Source organism: Papaver somniferum, chromosome 2, assembly GCF_003573695.1.
Source record: "Papaver somniferum cultivar HN1 chromosome 2, ASM357369v1, whole genome shotgun sequence".
NCBI lineage: Eukaryota > Viridiplantae > Streptophyta > Magnoliopsida > Ranunculales > Papaveraceae > Papaver > Papaver somniferum.
In genome coordinates, this window is record NC_039359.1 from 163611738 (window position 1) to 163625221 (window position 13484).

The following is a 13484-nucleotide window of genomic DNA, read 5'->3' on the forward strand; positions in this document are numbered from 1 at the left end:
AGATTTTTATATGCAAAAATCGGGTGCTCATTCTTATGATGCGGATAGAAATACTTCTTATTTTCACTCTAAAGCCAACTTTAACAGAAAAAGAAGTCATATTTTTGCTATTCAAGACTCTCTTGGTATTTGGCATGATTCGATATTTGATATTGTGAACACTTTACTTAATCATTTTCGGCAATCTCAAAATCCACTAAGCCAGCTTCAGATAATTCTATTTTGTCAGAATTTCAAAATTGTATTACAGATAAAGAAAACAGTTTGCTTCTGCAACTTCCATCAAAATAAGAAATCAAGGATGTTGTCTTTCAAATCAAGCCATGGTCATCACCCGAGAATGATGGTTTTCAGGCAGCTTTGTATCAACAATGTTGGTCTACAGTTGGAAAAAGGGTAACTTCTATAGTCCAACACTTATTTACTCATAAACACATGCTTAAATCCATCAACCATACATACCAAATACTTATACCCAAAATTTTACACCCTCAAACTCCTAATTTGACTACAGATCAATTAGTCTTTGTAATGTAAGTTACAAGATTATTTCAAAGCTTATTTCAAATAGGCTCAAACCTTTGATAACTAAACTCATTGCCCCTACCCAATGTGTTTATGTTCCTGGAAGACACATCCAAAATAATATCATTATAGCACATGAGTTATTTCATTCAATGAAACAGAAAAGAAAAGGTAAAGTCTCTTATATTGGTCTGAAGTTAGACATGTCAAAGGCATTTGATCGCCTTGAATGGCCTTTTTTGTTTGACATTCTTCATCGACTTGGTTTTTATCATGATTGGATACAACTAATTCAGGAATGTATAACAACTAAGGAAGTATCTCTCCTTATCAATGGAAGTCCTACTGCCTCTTTTTCTCCTACTAGAGGAATTCGACAAGGTGATCCACTGTTACCTTATCTATTCCTCATATTTACGGAAGATTTCTCCAAAATAATTCAGAATCGGATCCACACAGGTCATCTGAAAGGATTCAAGGTAACCAAAAACAACCCTCAAAATAAGTCATCTATTTTTCGCAGATGATTGTTAGTTATTCTTAGAAGCTTATCCTCATCATCTTCGTCGACTTCAAGATATTCTTTAACAATTTAACACTGCTTCAGGTCAGGTTATCAACTTACAAAAGTCAATAATTTTTTTTAGTAATAATGTTACTCCTTCTTTCAAAATCACCATTGTTAATATCATTCAAACGAAGATTATGGGCTTGGGAGATAAATACTTGGGTATACCCTTATTGATGCATAGATCGAAAACTAAAAATTGTCAATCTATTTTGGAAAACATGAATCTCAAACTACAGGGTTGGTCAAGCAAACTCATCAATCAGGCCGAGACTACTCAACTAAACTCTGTGTTAAGCATAATGGTATGTACCATATGCATTTCTCAAGTTACCAGAGACCACAATACATCAAATGGATAAAATTCAGAGGGATTACTGGTGGGATAAAAAGAAGCGTTTCATTGCCTGGAATAAGGTACGCTTTCCGATAAGACATGGAGGTTTAGGTCTAAAATACTTATACCATTACAATTCTGCTCTTTTAGCCAAACTCGCATGAAACATGATTCATTCATCAATTGATCTGTGGGTTCAACTTCTTACCAGTAAATATTTCCTTTACATGATTAGAAGCATGAGCCTCCCCCTAATTGTGAAAATACAAGTTGGATATGGCAGAGCATTATGCATGGATTAAAGATTATTTATAGATTTGGAAAATGGAAAATAGGAAATGGCTCTGCTGTCAATAATTGGAAACATAACTTGATCCCCTGTGAGAATGAACCTTTATATAAGTGGAATGACCTAAACACAAACGAATATAAAATGGTTTATGAGTTTATTCATTTGGGGACAATGGAATCTAGATCTTTTAACAAATATTTTTACTTCGTAACAAGTTGATTATATCTTAATAATTCCCCTGGTATTACAAACTCGGGATACTCTCATCTGGCCTCTCACATCAACTGGAGTGTTTACAACAAAATCAGCTTACCATTATCTTTGTGAAATTGATTTACATGACTCTGCTTTATCTTCCTTCAATAAGACTTTTTGGTTGAAATTTTGGAAACTAAAGATGAAAAAGCGGGGGTACAACAACCACACCAAATATTTTGATTAGCAATCTGTATGGACTGCCTCTAATATACTTATAAGAGAATCAAATAGACTCAAACTTAATAAAGTATATCAAAGAGTTATATCTCTCTTTCTCGATTAAATTCTTACTCAAGCAAATAGAAATCTGCGAGTCTAATTGAATACAAGAGAAATCACTTGAACGGTACCAAAGGCCAATGTACAAGTATCAATCAATGTAAATCAACAACCAATGGTTGGATATTCTAATTGATTGATTCAAACGCACAACCTGTGATATTCCAATTATATAACAAAATATAATGCAGAAAATAAAAACACAGACACCAAAAGTTTTGTTAACGAGGAAACAGCAAATGCAGAAAAACCTCGGGACCTAGTCCAGATTGAACACACATTGTATTAAGCCGCTACAGACACTGGCCTACTACAAACTAACTTCGGTCTGGACTGTAGTTGAACCCCAATCAATCTCACACTGATCCAAGGTATAGTTTTGCTCCTACGTCTCTGATCCCAGCAGGATACTACGCACTTGATTCCCTTAGCTGATCTCACCCACAACTAAGAGTTTCTACGACCCAAAGTCGAAGACTTTAATAAACAAATATGTATCACACGGAAAAGTCTACGCTAATAGATAAATCTGTCTCCCACGGAAATACCTACAGTTTTGTTCTGTCTTTTGATAAATCAAGGTGAACATGAACCAATTGATAAACCAGACTTATATTCCCGAAGAACAGCTCAGTATTATCAATCACCTCACAATAATCTTAATCGACGCGGCGAAAGAAGATATTATGGAATCACAAACGATGAGACGAAGATGTTTGTGATTACTTTTATATCTTGCCTATCGGATATATCAATTTCAAGCCAATCGTTACGATTGTACTCAATACGATGGAAACAGCAAGATCGGATCACACAACTACGAGAAAGTAGTATTGGTCTGGCTTCACAATCCCAATGAAGTCTTCAAGTCTTTAACCTACAGGGTCTCGGTAGAAACCTAATGTTAAAGGAGAATCGACTCTATCTTATATAACTAGTATCACACAAGAGGTGTAGGGATTAGGTTTCCCAGTTGCTAGAGTTCTCCCTTATATAGTCTTTCAAATCAGGGTTTGCAATCAATGTTAGCTTAGTAACAAAGCATTCAGTATTCACCGTTAGATGAAAATCTAATTAGATTCAAGATGATATCTTTCAAACGTTAGATCGATAACTTAGCTTGTTACACACAAATGAAATGCACGATTTTAGGTTTGTGTAACCATACCCAAACAAGTACATTCGTTGGTTCAATAGTAGTTAACCAAATGGTTAGCCATATGAGCACTTTCATATCAACCATATTCTTCTTTACCGTAACTAGTTCAAATGACTCAAATGAACTAGTTAGAGAGTTGTTCAATTGCTTAGATCTTATAGAAGTATACAAGACACAATGGAAGAAAAAACGATTTGATTCACTCGAATCGATTCATGAAATTTATAGCCACGGTTTGCAAACTTGTATTCCTTAGTTTATATAAGTATAAGTTCACGAATAATCGCTTTTAGAAAATAACCAACCTAAGTACGCGGACCCAGAATAAGTTTGTAAATGGTTTACAAACTCCAACAGATATTCTCGGGACGAGAACCTCCGACAGTTCGCGGACTGGGTTCGCGGACTCTGTTCCGGTTTTCCTGATCAGCAAAGTACGCATACTTTGTGATAGACACATTTTTATGTCTAATTTGTCCTCAATGTTCTGTATTGTTGTTACTCGATTTCGTACTTATTATGGTGTTTTATGTGTTTGTAGGTATTTTTGGGAAATAAACATTTTTGGAAAATTCGGCTCGGAAAGTTGCTCGGGTACCCCCCGGAAAAGTACTAAAGGAACCCTCATTTTGGATAAGGGCACCCCCAGGCACCCCAACTGTTAAAGGCGCCCATACTCTGGATTGGGGGCAACCATCATCTTCCTCATTTGAAACTGAATTTTGGCGGGAAACTTGTTTCTCACCTGCATAAATTTTTGTTAGAGATTTGAGGACATTTTAGAGAGACTCAATGGCTGATAGAATTGTTGGGATGATGTGACTGGTCTTAACAGACATGGTATGGCTTATTTTGTCGGATAAAATTGGCTAGATTCTCGTGTTGAAGAAGACAGAGGCGTACGTGCATGGGAAGATATTCTCCGTTAAACTCATGGGTATTTGTTCAGATTTTCTCTTGTTTTGGATATATACCAGCCTGTTATACTACAACGGGGTTGGTAAGTGCTTTTAATTCGATCAAAGAGGAAGATATACGGAATCTCGTGAAACAGGGGAAGAAAATATTCCCGAGAATATTTTTCTTCAATACTGAGTAATGGAAGATTTGCTGGAGTTATGGAGGATTATTTTCGATTCTGGGAGGCTATTTAAGGTGTACGTAGAGAAGCAGAGGAGATACAGAGAGTTTGGGGGAGATTACAGAGCTGTGAAAGTCGAGTTGCAGAAGAATCACCATTTCTGCTGTTGTGAAGAACACCAAGAACATTAGGCGCGCAACAGCAGTCGTTTCTCAAAAGTGGAAACGACACACAGGCGAGGGTCGAGAATCAGCGACAATACTCTGTTCTATCGTTCTTTTCAGTTTGTAACGCTTATAACTGTTGAAAACCCGGTTTCTAATAGTTTTTCTCCATTTCATCTTTGTAAACACCCTTTGAGCAATAAAAATGAATTTTGAGTGTGTTTCCAACATGATGATGAGCTAATTCTCCCACAACCAAGGCAATGAGGATGCTATTCACGCATGAATAATGGGTAACTATTTCATTTTCTCTAATTTTTAATTATAATTCACTCAATCACTGCTCTTGCAGAGTTTTTAAATGTTTACATAATTTTCTTAATTACTTGTGATCCAATTTGATAGATTATACTTTGTTTAATCAATTGATAGTCTATGCTTGGGGAATACAATTAATATTTGACAATATGTTTGATTAATTGTGAATTAAGAAATAAGGGACTTAAAAGATAATTAGAGTTTTGGATTATTTTCCATAATTTATTCATGTGTGATAGTGGAATTAGTGTCTTGGTTATTCCTAATAATCTTGAATTAAGTTTTGTTTGTTTTTAAATTTCATTAAATCTAAAATCTTTGCTTTCACAAGTCTTAGAGTTTGAATCATATATTAATACAACAACAATTGAAAATCTCATCAATTTTTGGCGTCGCCGACGCGGACTTGTCTTTAGGCTAGAGTTTTTAGATTTTTTTTTTTTAGGTTTTTATTTGTTTTTCATTTTCATTTTATTTTTTCTTCTTTACGTTTCTGGGTTTTTGTTTTTTCCTTACAAATTTTGGAATTTGGAGCGAAAGAAAAATTTGCCAAAGCTTTTGGTGAATACTTAAAGATTTGGAGTAAAAGCAAAGCGAAAGGAGCGAAAGAAAAGGAGAATAAAAATTAATTAAAAAAAGAGAGAGAGAGAGAAAGACAATTTTTTATTTTTTATAGAATTTCCTTTAGATTATTTGTTTTCTTTTGCACTTTATTTTTGGACTTTGGACTGTGGACTTTTGGACTTTTTTTTTTTTAAACCCTACGGAAGGGTAGTTTAAATATCAACTGTTTGCAGAGAAGGACGGCGATTACGATATCGCCTCGGCCTCTCGGATTCGTACATGACATAAGAGTCGTGGCCCGAGTCGACTTCAGCGATTCATCCCCCGTTTGGTACGGGAGGTAAGCTTGTCGAAACACTCGCGAATCTCCTGTCAGCGAGTTACTGTATTCCTTCGTTTGCATATATGCTGAGGACTTGAAAACGGCTGCTTTAATTTCCTAGTAAAGGGCAAGGACTGGCCATACAAGATAAGGGTTCGGATTTCATCACCGTTCCCTTCTTGCCCGCCTTAGGAAAACGAAACCAAACGCGAACCTAAGCCTAAAATTTGACTAGAATGAGACATGTAGGGTAATGAGCTTAATAGGAAAGTCATTCGAAAAATATTGGTTACTCTTTTAAGCATGCTTCAAAGTTCATGATGGTTTCTGTGAGTTGAATACGTCGCCTTGTAACGCCGGTGAGGCATTGGGTATCAAAGCTCCATTGAGCTTCCCTCGTCTCGATTCAACTTACTTAAACTCAGATTGATTCCAGAGGGGTTTGCTTAAATTGTAACGAATTCCCTTTCGAAGGATTACAAGATGGTCTAGAAACAATCTAAGTGGAGCCATCATGCTTTTTGTTTGCTAGAAATCTTTAGGTTTGCTTTGGTGGAGTCAGCCTGCTTTGTGTTTGCATAGAACTTCCCTTCCTTTTAGGATTTCTTTCTTTTTTTTTTTGTTTTTCTAGTGTATGCCCAAGGTTATTAAAGAGTGGGCTTGGAAAAGAAACACTCTAGGTCGTTTGATTAGTGATAAACCTAGTATTTCTTCTTGTGAAGGCGGGGAGCTCGAAGACTCTTCTTTTGAGAGCCATGTTTTTCAGAAACTTCAGTTTTGAGAATCTGTCTCTTCGTGAGGAAAATATCCCTAGTACTTCAACTGTGCCAGCGATGGCAACTTTGAAAGATTACATGTTCCCAACTAGGTCCACCCGAGCTTCGTGCATTAAATTTCCAGCCACTACGGATAATTTCGAGATAAAACCTAGTATTCTTCAGATGATCCCTATATTCTTAGGGAAAGATGAGGAGAACCCTTATTTTCATATTAGGGACTTTGAGGAAATTTGTGGGACAATTAGAATAAAAGACCTTACTGATGAAGTCTTGAAACTTAAGATGTTTCCCTTTTCCTTAAGAGATAAAGCCAAGACCTGGCTGAAAAACCTACCATCTGAATCCATTGAAACATGGCAGGAACTTATTGCTGATTTCTATATGAAATTCTACCCCAAGCATAAAACTGCGTCTGTTAGGAAGAAAATTAGTGCTAGTGTGCAACAAGAGGGAAAGTCTCTTTGTAAGTTCTTAGAGAGATTCAATGATCTCCTATCCCAGTGTCCTCACCATGGATTTGATAAGATGAAACTCATAGAAATTATTTATGATGGTTTAGACTATTCAACCAAAGACATGGTTGAGTCTATGTGCGCTGGTGAGTGCACTAGTAAAAGTGTTGATGATGCTTTTACCTTCTTAGGAGCTGTCGCTGAAAAATCCCAACAGTGGGAGTCTTGTGTTGAACCCCCCAAAAGACTCCTGGTCAGTAGAAGTAGCACCAATGTGGTAGATACAAGCTTTGGGCCTGATGCTAAGTTTGATGCTTTGTCTAGAAGGTTAGAAGCTTTGGAATTGAATCATCCTAAACATAGGTCTCTTGTTAAACCTGATGATAGGTTTAAAGCCTCTCAAGTGTCTAGTTGTGGTGTAGAACCCAATAACTCGTTTTGGGAAGGCCAGGTTAGTGAAGAGCAAGCCCATGCTATTTATAACAATGCTAAGTTTGAGAACCGCCAGAAGTTTGACCCATACTCAGAGATTTACAACCCTGGTTGGAGAAACCATCCTAATTTTTCTTGGTTTAAGGGTCAGAATCAAGGACAGTCTAGTAATTCTCAGCCTCCCCCAGGTTTTGGTTATGCTAAGAACTCTTCAGGTCAACCCCAGTTTCATAATGAGAAAAAGATCTCCACCATAGAAGAAACCCTTACCATGTTAGCAAAGAACCATGAGATGTTATCAAAGAACCACTGTGGTTTTCAAGAAGAAACCAGGCAGAATTTTAAGAATAATTCCCAGTCTCTTGCTAACTTAGAACTTCAAGTCAGCCAAATCTAAGTTTCTTAGTGAAAGAGAAGATGGAAGATTCCCTAGTCAAACTGATCCTAACCCTAAAGGAAAGAAATCGTACAATCATGTGAATTCTATAACAACCCTTAGGAGTGGAAAGAAAGTTGACAATAAGGTTGCCATGCCTGATAGTGAACATGATGTAGTTCACCCTTTTGAGCCAGAAAATGAGGAGACTGATAGAGTCTCCAAAGAGACCAATGAGGGTCATGCTGAGCCCGGCTTTGTTCCCAGAGCCCCGTTCCCCCAGCTGCTAGTTCCAACTAAGAGGGAGTCCAACTTTAATGATATATTGGAGGTTTTTAAGCAGGTTACTATCAACCTCCCATTGTTAGATGCGATTAAGCAGATTCCCACTTATGCCAAGTTTCTTAAGGATATGTGTACGCGGAAGCGAAAACTTAGTTTCCATAAGAAATCCTTCCTAGCTAGTCATGTGAGTTCAATTATTCAGAATACCACTACTCCTAAGTATAAAGACCCAGGGTCCCCTACTATTTCTTGCATAATAGGTAAATACCGTGCCGAGAAAGCTTTGCTTGACTTAGGAGCCAGTGTGAACTTACTGCCATACCATGTGTACCTTAAGCTATGACTTGGTGAGATGAAACCTACCCAGATGATACTTCAGTTAGTTGATAGGTCTGTTAAAATTCCCTGTGGTGTGATCGAGGACGTTCTTATTGAGGTCAACAAGTTTATTTATTCAGTGGATTTTTTTATCCTAGATACCCAACTTGTCCCTGACCCAGAGAACCAAATACCAGTGATTTTAGGTCGCCCGTTTTTACCTACATCCAATGCGATCATTAACTGTCGAAATGGTATTATGAATTTGTCTTTTGGTAATATGACTATTGAGCTGAACATTTTTAATATTAGTAAGCTACCCTCTGAACTAGATGAATCGAACATATAAGAGGTGAACATGATAGGAACATTAGTCGAGGAGTCATTACCAAATACTTTGTTAGAAGATCCATTAGAGAAATGCCTAGCCCACTTTGGGATTGATTTTGATGATGACGATGTGATTAATGAGGTGAATCCTTTGTTAGATTCAATCCCTTTGATAGACACTAGTAATGGCTGGAAACCTAAGTTCGAACCTCTACCCGTTTCTGAGTCTACCCTAGTTCCTTCGTTAGAAAAACCTCCTAAGTTGGACCTTAAACCATTACCAGATTCCTTGAAGTATGTGTTTTTGGGCCCATCTGAAACTTTACCTGCGATTATAGCATCTGACTTGGATAATGATCAGGAAAGTAGGATAGTGACTGTCCTTCAGAATAACAAGGAAACTTTAGGGTGATAGCAGACATTAAGGGTATAAGTCCTACTGATTGTATGCATCAGATCTATTTAGAGAGTGACACCAAACCTTCTAGGGAGATGCAATGTCGACTGAACCCTAATATAAAAGAAGTAGTTTGAACCGAGGTTCTTAAACTGTTAGATGCAGGCATTATCTACCCCATTTCAGACAGTAAGTGGGTCATCCCCGTTCAGGTTTTTCCCAAAAAATACGGTATTACTGTAGTCCAGAATGATAACAATGAGTTAATCCCAACCCGGGTGACCACGGGTTGGCGTGTCTGTATTGACTATAGGAAATTGAACAAGGTCACTAGGAAGGACCACTTTCCCCTTCCCTTCATCGACCAAATGCTAGAGAGATTAGCTGGACGTAGCCATTATTGCTCTTTAGATGGATACTGCGGTTATAATCAGATTGTCATAGCCCCAGAAGACCAAGAGAAAACCACTTTTACCTGTCCTTTTGGTACCTTTGCGCATAGACGCATGCCTTTTGGGCTATGTAATGCCCCTGCAACCTTTCAACGTTGTATGCTGAGCATATTTTCTGACATGGTAGAACGGTTCTTAGAGGTCTTTATGGATGATTTTTCAGTGTTTGGTTCGTCTTTCGATGAGTGCTTGCATCATTTGTCATTAGTTTTGACTAGATGTAAGAAAAAGAATTTAGTGCTTAATTGGGAGAAATGTCACTTCATGGTTCGTTCAGGAATTGTTCTAGGGCATATCGTATCTTCGAAGGGTATAGAGGTAGACAAATCCAAAGTTGACCTTATTAAAACTTTACAGGTCCCAAAAACCGTAAGAGATATTAGGTCATTCTTAGGGCATGCAGGTTTTTATCGTCGATTCATTAAATATTTTAGCTTAATTTCTAGACCTCTTTGCAATTTGCTTGCAAAAGACGTTAAGTTTGTCTTTGATGATGCTTGTTTAGAGGCTTTTGAGAATCTTAAGAATTTACTCATTACCGCCCCCGTAGTCCAGGCACCCAACTGGAGCCTACCCTTTGAGATCATGTGTGATGCTTCAAATTATGCTATTGTTGTTGTGCTAGGTCAGCGAGAAAATAAGTTACTTCATGTGATTTACTATGATAGCAAAACTCTAAATGATGCCCAGTTGAACTATACCACTACGGAGAAGGAACTATTAGCTATTGTGTTTGCCTTAGACAAGTTTATATCCTACCTCTTAGGTTAAGGTCATAATCTTTACTGATCATGCTGCTTTGAAGTATCTTCTTTCCAAGAAGGATACTAAATTTATATTGATTAGATGGATCCTATTGTTGCAGGAATTTTCCTTAGACATTAGAGATAAAAAAAGGTGCAGAAAATGTAGTAGCAGACCACTTTTCTAGGCTTGTTGTGGATACCCTTAATGCTTCTCCTCCTATTAGGGATAGTTTCACTGATGCACAACTGTTCCTTGTTACCCAAGCACCTTGGTATGCGAATATAGTGAATTATCTTGTTATTGATCGAATGCCCCAACATCGGGGCAAACAAGATCGTTCTAGGGTTTTAGACAAGGTGAAGCACTTCTTTTGGGATGATCCTTATTTGTTTAAGTATTGTCCAGACCAGATTATTAGGAGATGTATACCTGAGAATGACCAGTCCAGTATTATTTCCTTTTGTCATGATCATGCTTGTGGGGGTCACTTTAGTGCTAAGAAGACTGCTGCTAAAATATTGCAGTATGAATTCTATTGGCCTTCGTTGTTTAAAGACTCCCACAGTTACTGTGTTACTTGTGAACGTTGCCAGAAATTAGGAACCATTTCCCGTAGGAATATGATGCCCTTGAACCCTATTTTAGTTGTTGATGTCTTTGATGTATGGGGTATTGACTTTATGGGTCCATTTCCTAATTCTTTTGGTAACTTATACATCCTTGTCGCTGTGGACTATGTCTCTAAGTGGATTGAGGCGGTTGCGTGTAAGACTAATGACCATAGGGTTGTGATTGAGTTCTTGAAAAATAATATACTTACACGTTTTGGTACACCGCGAGCTATAATTAGTGATGGAGGGTCGCACTTTTGTAATGGACCTGATAGACGCATTTATGTGTCTAATATATCCCAATTGTATACATTGTTAGTACCCATTTTTGTGCTTATTATGTTGTTTTATTTATTTGTAGGAGTTTTTGGAAAAATAATCCCTTGCGGCGAAATGGGCTCAAAAATGTGGCATTTGGACCTCCGTTGATAGTATACCGGAAGCGCCCCAGAAGTGGACCGGAAGTACCCCAGAAATACCTCGGAGGAACCTCGAAAAAGTGCGGAAAACATCCCAGAAAAATTACTAAAGGCACCCATGTTTTGGTTATTTCCACCCCAAGAAGTCTATTTCAACCCCACTTGCTATTTGCACCCCTGAACTGGATAGGGGAAGGTCTTCAACAAAATTCAAATTCTTTTTTTTGGCGGGAAATTTTTCCTCTTCCGTGGCAGAATTTCGTTCGAGATTTTGATGGATCTGTTGGGAGATTAAAGAGCTGAAACTTAATGGGTATATGTTATATTAGTATAAGAAGATATTATGGTGGTTGGGATCGATCAACTTTGGCCAGAAAATCAATTCCCGATCAAAACAGGAGAGAAGAATATCGGTTTCATTTTTGGAAAGAAAATCACGTAAAAGATGCTGCATGGTTGTGGAGTTAAGACCAGATACTTTCCTAGGTTGCGTATCAATCAGTTTCTGAAGATTTTCAAGGAAATTAACGTACACAGAGAAAGAAATAAGAAATTATTCTCAAAAATAATTTTCTTCACTGTGAAGATTTTTGAGGAGTTATGGCGAGATTAAATGAGGCTTAGGAGTATAAATAGGCTCTATGGGTCGACTAGAATGGGTGTCGAGAGTTTGGGGTCGAGAGGAGAGCTCAGGAGGCGTGAATCAAGAGTTTTCAGAACTCTGTTGCTGCTGCTCCTGCTGCTCGTGAAGAACAGGGAAACGGCGACGGTTTATTCATCCGTCGTAACAGTTTCTTCAACTGGATTGCAACATTTATCTTCATTGTAACAGTTCCTTCATCCTCGTTTGCAACATTTATCTTTAGATTTGTAACGATTATCTTCAGCATAACAGTTGAGACTTGAAACAGTCGGTCTGTAACGCAAATGCGCTGTTGCATATTTCCTGTTTCATTGTTTTCTCTTCTTGTAAATTCCATTTGAGCTTAATAAAATATTTTGAGAGGTATTTCACCATGATGAGATAAACCCCAACACTGGGGCGATGGAGGAAGCCTTAATTCATCTATGTGGTAATTTTATTTAATTCTATATTTACTTTTTGCACCAATTTTAATTGAATTAAGATTTTAATTAATTATTTGTGATTTCATTTGATGGTTTATGCTTAGTCCTAGGGATTTTTGATATGCCATGCTTAAGAAATACAAGTAATATTTTATAAAATCTACTTTGGCAAAGAATAGAGTTAATATTCATTTTGTTTTGAATTATAATTGCCTAGAATTAATTTCTGAACCATTTAAGAAATGAATTTGGCCGAATCCTAAACCCCAGTAACTCTCTACCAATTTGTCAATATTTGTATATATATTTATTAAGTCTAAAAAATTATCCTTCACAAGTCCGAGAGTTTGAACCTCATTACTACAACCCACATTAAATCTTAAATCATTTTGGCGCCGCCGACGCGGAATTGTGTTTAGGTAGAATTTTTTTTATTTTTTAGATTTATTTTTCTTTGTTCTTTTTTACGTTCTTTGGGTATTTGTCTATGTGATACAGGTTTTGAGGCTTGGATCGAAAAGAAAAAGAAGAAGAAGAAGTTGTCAAAGATTTTTGGCGATTCATAAAGACTAGGAGCAAAGCTTAAAGCAAAAAGAACGGAACGAAGACGAAGGACTTTTTTTTATTATTATTATTTAGATATTTTTTTTTTTTTAGAAACTGTAATTAAAGTTTTTATTTTTGTAATCTTTTATTTTTGGACATTTATTTTCCGGACATTGAACATTGGACATTTTTTTAACCCTACAGAAGGGTATTATTATTAAAAAAAAAAAATTATTATATAAACTGTGTGCAGGGAAGGACGACGATTACTATATCGTCTCGGCCCCTCGGGTTCGCACACGACATAAGAGTCGTGGCCCGAGTCGACGACAACGGTTCATCGCCCGTCTGGTACGGGAGGTAAGTCCAATCGAAACACCCGCGAATCTCCTGCAAGCGGGTTAC